Consider the following 6,587-nt stretch of genomic DNA (forward strand, 5'->3'; position numbering starts at 1 on the left):
AAACACAGTATTCTCCTTATGTGAAAAAAAAATACACTAATTTGTCAGAAATGCCAGATTGCAGGAGGTAGCATTAGTTAAGCCGGGAGATGATAAGGGAATGGATAAGAGTTTTGGAAACATGTTGATTAAGAAAAGTGCGTATTGTGTCAATGCTTTACAGGTTGACTCAACAGGACTGGGGGAGAGTCTGGATGTGAAGAATAAAGCAGAGGGTGGATTTAAGTGTGAGACCAAGGCTGCGGCCTTGGTAGACTGCAAAAATTGTGGTGTTATTGACAGTGATGGAGATTGGAGGCCAAGTTGTGACTTTGGCAGGAGGTAAAATAATTATATCTGGTTTGAACATGTGCAGCTTTGGGTAGCATTGTGACATTCATGTGGAAATAGCAGAAACACAGCTGTTGATATAATAGTGCATAGTACAGTCAGGGCCAAAAGTTTTAAGAATGACACAATATTATTTTTCACAAAGTCTGCTGCCTTAGATTTTATGATGGCAATTTGCATATACTCCAGAATGTCATGAAGAGTCATCAGATGAATTGCAATTCATTTTAAAGTCCCTCTTTGCCATGACAATGAACTTTATCCCAAAAACAACATTTCCACTGCATTTCAGCTCTGCCACAAAAGGAACCAGCTGACATCAGGTCAGTGATTCTCTTGTTAACACAGGTGAGAGTGTTGACGAGGACAAGGCTGGAGATCACTCTGTCATTCTGATTGAGCTAGAATAACAGACTGGAAGCTTTAAAATGAGGGTGAGGCTTGAAATCATTGTCATTCCTCTGTTAACCATAGTTATTTGCAAGGAAACACTTGCGGTCAACATTGCTTTGCACAAAAAGGGCTTCACAGGCAAGGATATTGCTACTAGTAAGATTGCACCTCAATCAACCATTTATCGGATCATCAAGAACTTCAAGGAGAGAGGTTCAGTAGTTGTGAAAAAGGCTTCAGGGCACCCAAGAATGTCCAGCAAGTGCCAGGACCCTCTCCTAAAGTTGATTCAGCTGCGGGGTCAGGGCACCACCAGTGCATAGTTTGCTCAGGAATGGCAGCAGGCAGGTGGGTGTGCATCTGCACGGACAGTGAGGCGAAGACTTTTGGAGGATGGCCTGGTGTCAAGAAGGCCAGCAAATAATCCACTTCTCTCCAGGAAAAACATCAGGGACAGACTGATATTCTGCAAGGTACAGGGATTGGACTGCTGAGGACTGGAGTAAAGTAATTTTCTCAGTTATCCAATCTGGGGGACACTGCTACCATGGGGTTGTATGAGGGGCCCTCGGAGATGGCTCTTAAATAGTTAACTAACTGCTGCTGAGTCCTGCCCTCTGCAACCCCTGCAAGCCTCAGTTTAATTTAAAGTGCCTAAGGAGTTGGGTTGTTATTTTTGTGCTGTTAGGTAATTTTAGTTATTTTCTTTTGTCTTTAGTTTGTATGGTAAGTGTAGACGGATACAGGTGCTGCGAGCTACCTGTTTTCTGTTAGGTCAGCGGTCCGAACAGATGGATGAAGAGACCTTTTGTCCTGAACTGCCCATACAGATAAGCTTGGGGCTTGTTATTAGGGTGACAGCAGCTGCTCGCTGCAGCGCTGTCACCGGCGCTACTTCGGGCCCGGTGCTGCTGACAGGCAGAGAACGCACAATCAGGAGGAAGCTGGTGGACATGTTGAGAGATACCATGTTCCCCGATAAGACGTGGGGGGAACCTGGATCTCCGTTGCGGGACCAGGCCATAGCAGTGCCTGACTGGGTCAGACTGCAGAAACGCTGGGCGCATATCTATTTGTTGCTTGGCCGCTAGCGGAGGACACAAAGGGTGTGTACCTCACTGTGGTCGGCTGTCGGTGAGAATCTGGGAGTAGGAGGTAGTGGAGGTTTCCCCCTGCCTGTTGGTATATCCCAGGGGCGCGAAAGTTTCCCGTGATTGCAAAGAAGGTCGGATGTTCCTCAAGTGGCTTTGTGAGAAGAAAGAAGTGTGCTGTCGCTGACTCCTTCCTTCCTTACCCTGGGACCCAGCTAAGTGTATATTCCTTAGTTGGTTATCTGTTGTATCACTCGCAATTTACTTGTTTAGTGTATTTTCCCCATCAGGGGACTTAAATTTAAGGCTACATATCTTTAGAGGGCTAGACTGTCCTGGTAGTCTTTTTAAGTTGTCTCTATTTAAAAAAAAAAAAAGACACATGATTTAAAGGAGAGAATTAATACATAGTGATACTTTATTGCTTGACGCGGTTTTTTGAGGTTGAGATCAAAACCCTGTCCTGTTTCTGCTCACCCTGTGTGTGTATGGTGTGCTTGCCGCTAATTATTGGTGTATTCTTTTTTTCTGATAATTATCATGTCAGATAAGGGTAAACCTGACAAGTGTCAAATTTATGTCTGTTCAAAGTGGTCTGCTAAACTTCCGGTGGGACAGACAGACCGGGATGCGCTCTGTGTGCAGTGTGTAACCAGGGTCCAGGATGAGCGGGCATAGGGGACGTCCTCGCTGTCTGCGTGGGAGCCGGCTTGGGCTTCTTCACTGGCCCAATCGGGCTCTTTGCTTGCACAGCTCATTGCCCAACAGACAGAGGCACAGGCAGCCCCTGTACTCTCCGCCGCTTGTCCCGTTTAATTAATCAGAAGGGGTTACTAACCCAGCTTCGGCGGTTAACACGGGGGGTATTCCCATGGGCTTTCCCCGTCTCCTCAGACTTCCCAGGGAGAGCCAGCTTGGTCTTCTTCCTTGGGGAGAATATTAGACTGTTTAAATTGCTTATTGGATTCCCCTGGGCTGCTTCCCCCTAGGGCCAAGCAGTCTAGGTTATCCCATACTCTGTTTTCGGCCTCCGGCTCAGAGGGGTCCTCCGAGGAAGAAAGGGGAACTAGTAGAGGATTCTGACTTCACCCAGTGGGGTGACTGGGATCACAGTGCCAGAAACCAAGGGGTGCAGGACCTGGTGTTAGCAGTACGCCAGGCTTTGCACTTGGTGGAATCGGAGAATTAGAGCACTTCAGTTCAGGGTCTTTTCAAACGAAAAAAGCCAAAGACTGTGTGTTTTCCTTCCTCTTCAGAACTGTCTGAGATTGCAGAGTCTGCATGGAAAGCTCCGGAACGGAGATTTTCCTCCCCTCGCAAGTTCCTTCACCTTTATCCACTGCAGGACCAGGATGCTTCGCGCTGGGAGCAGATTTCCAAGGTGGATACGCCGGTAGCTAGGCAGGACCCCACAGATAGGAAGACTGAGAGTCTACTTAAAAACATGTTTTCGGCAGCGAGCGCTTCGTTTCGGCCCATGTTCTCATCTGCGTGGGTAGCCAGAGCCGTGGAAACATGGGCTGACCAATTGGCAGCAGGTTAACAGGATTCTGATCTCCTTACTTCAGCTCTCCATTTGAAGGAAGCTTCCGGCTATCTTTATGAAGCGGCCCAGAATGCGGCTTCGGTGGCTTCCTCTATTTCGACCATGGCTGTGGCAGCTAGAAGGACCCTTTGGCTGCGATCTTGGGATGCAGACGTAGAATCAAAGAAGTTGCTGGAGGCCTTACCTTACTCTGGGTCGGTCTTATGTGGTCCAGAACTGGACACTATGATTTCCCAGTCCACTGGTGGAAAGAGTAATTTTTTGTCTGTGAATACTCCTAGGGCGAGACCACCTAGTTCCTTTCGGCAGTCCTTTCAGGGCCACACCTCTGGCAGGGATCAGGCGTCAGTGAGAGGTGGACCTTTTTCATCCTGAGGACAGTCTCCCAGGGGAAGGGGCTCTTTTCCCAGGGGACACTCCTCTTCCAAGACCCCAGATAAGGCCCCAGTGGCAGTGTCTTTACAAGACAGCTGGGTTTTTGGGATCATATCCAGAGGATACGTGATAGACCTTTTGGGTCCGTCTCCCAAACAGTTCTTCTCAACTCCTCCTCTTTGCAACCCTCTGAAGTGAAGGGCCTTGACTCAGGCAGTCGATTCTCTTCTTTCAGCAGGAGTCGTTTGCCGAGTGCCGGATACCCAGAAGGGTCAGGAATTTTATTCAAATCTATTCCTGGTCCCAAAGCAGGATGGATCATTACGGCCAATCCTAAACCTCAAGGGACTCAATCAGCATTTGCGAGTGGGCAAGTTCCGGATGGAATCAGTCTGCTCCGTCATCAATGGACTGGAACCCCAGGAGTTTTTAGCGTCAATAGACATCAAAGACGCTTATCTCCATGTTCCCATCTGGGAGGGACATCAGTCTCTCCTTTGATTCACCATAGGGAGGGACCATTTTCAATTCAGGGCGCCTCCTTTTGGTCTGTTAACAGCGCCCCGTGTGTTCACAAAATCATGTCTGTCATGCCTGCCCGCCTGCGGGCCATGGGTGTGAACATAATTCCTTATTTGGACAATCTCCTTATCAAAGCTTCTACGAAGAGCGTCCTGGATCAACATCTTTTGCTGACCCTTCGGATTTTGGAACAACATGGGTGGGTGATAAATTACCCTAAGTCCCAGTTGGTTCTGTCCCAGAGGATGGTGTTCTTGGGTCTTCTCATGGACACCAGTCTACAGAGTTTTTCTTCCGGAAAACAAGGATTCTGCTATCAGGACATCGGTGCAGAACCTTATTCAGTCTCCTTGACCCTCCATGTTGATGGGCATGAAGCTCTTCGTTCAGATGGTCACCTCTTTCGAGACACTTCCTTACGGTCGGCTTTGTTCATTGGTTTTTCAGTGGGACCTCTTATGCCACTGGTCAGGATCTACCTGTTACGTCTTTCACTAGGAATATCACTGACTGGTATTGGCGCTAATAAACTGGGAGGCGCGGAGTCTAATGCACCACCGGTGTTCACCAGGGACCCCCGCAAGGAGGTTTGGGATTTGCTGCGTGTGATGCGCAGGTCGCGGTTCTCCCAGATAGTTACCAGAGCAGCGAATGGAGTAGTCAGACAGGCCGAGTCGAAACCAGAAAAGCACAGTACTGCGGAGAAAAGGCAAAAAGTAATCGGGAACGGTCCAAAGTCAATACCAGCGCGGGCAGCGAAGTACAAAAGGGAGATCCGGAGAGAAGTCAAACTAGCCAAGGGAGTCCGTACACAGGAGATAATCAGAAACAATAATAATAATGCTGGAGCTGGATGGAACCAATCGAGTTTAAATAGCGCCAAACTGAAAGTCATGTCCCAGAGGATTTCCGGCGATCAGTCTCAGCTGATCGCCGGGTAGCGTCTATGTTGCTAGGCAACAGAAGCGGCGCATCGCGCCACGATGTGATCGCGTCCCGTTGCCTAGCAACGACACGTGAGTTGCGGCCAGAGGGCGTCCGTCTCCGACACCCAGCGGAGGTGCGGAGACGGCGCCTGACACTCCCTTCCATCTGGAGTCCAAGTATTTCCAGTTGTCCAGGATTTCCCGTCTCTCCCTTCGGTGGTGGGCAAACCCGGAGAACTTAGTGATGGGTCGGTCATTCGTTCCTTGGTCTTGGATCTTGGTAACCGCGGACGCCAGTTTGAGGGGGTGGGGGGGGCAGTGGTCCTCCATTTTCGGCTGCAGGGTCTGTGGTCAAGCAGGGAGGCCTTCCTGACGATAAATGTTCTCGCATTAAATGCGATCCTCCTGGCTCTTCAGGGGGCGCAGTCTCTTCTCGGAGGAATGCTGGCACAAATTCAATCAGACAACTCCACGGCAGTGGCCTACGTAAACCAACGTTTTAGAAGCGCAAGAGCCATGGGAGTAGCGAACGAGATCTTGTCTTGGGCAAAAGGTTTGTTCCAGCTATATCCACGCTGTTCATTCCGGGGGTGGACAACTGGGAGGCCGATTTACTTGAGCAGGCAAGCAATCCTCCCAGGGAAATGGTTCTTGCATCCTCAGGTTTTTCAGGATCTAGTCGACAGATGGGGCCTCCCCGACATAGACTTGATGGCCTCTCGTCACAATGGTCGTGTACCAAGGTTTTGCGCAAGGTCCAGGGACCCTTTGGCAGCCGCAGTAGATGTAATATCCATGCATTGGGACTTCCAACTGAGGTACTTGTTTCCTCCCATTCCCATGATTCAGCGAGTACTTCGTCGGGGGGCTCTGGGGGGCTTTTCGGTTATTCTAGTTGCGCCAAACTGACCCAGGAGGGTTTGGATCGCCGACATTCTTCTGCTCGCAGACGGTCTGGGTTGGCCTCTTTCTCTCAGGCCCGATTTACTGGAGCAGGAACCCTTTCAGCATCCTAACTTTGTTCTCTTGGCTTTAACGGCATGGTTGTTGAGGCCGACATTTGGCGGAGCAAGGTGTTCTCTTCCGATGTCGTGCAGACCTTGAAGGCTAGGAAGCCGTCCTCTGCACGCATTTACCATAGGACGTAGCTGGCGTATGTTAAATGGTGTGAGGCTCATGCTTGTCAGTCGACTTTTTTCCGTTTGTCTCGTTTATTGGAGTTTCTCCAAGATGGTTTGGATGTTGGGCTTTGTCTCAGTTCCCTTAGGGTTCAAGTTTCTGCGTTATCTGTGTTTTTCCAACACCGTCTGGCTATTTTTCCTGAAGTTCAAACCTTCATCCAGGGAGTGTTGCGCATTCAGCCTCCTTACGTTCCGCCGATAGTGCCCTGGGATCTCAATTTGG

Source organism: Mixophyes fleayi, chromosome 8 (genome assembly GCF_038048845.1).
Source record: "Mixophyes fleayi isolate aMixFle1 chromosome 8, aMixFle1.hap1, whole genome shotgun sequence".
NCBI lineage: Eukaryota > Metazoa > Chordata > Amphibia > Anura > Limnodynastidae > Mixophyes > Mixophyes fleayi.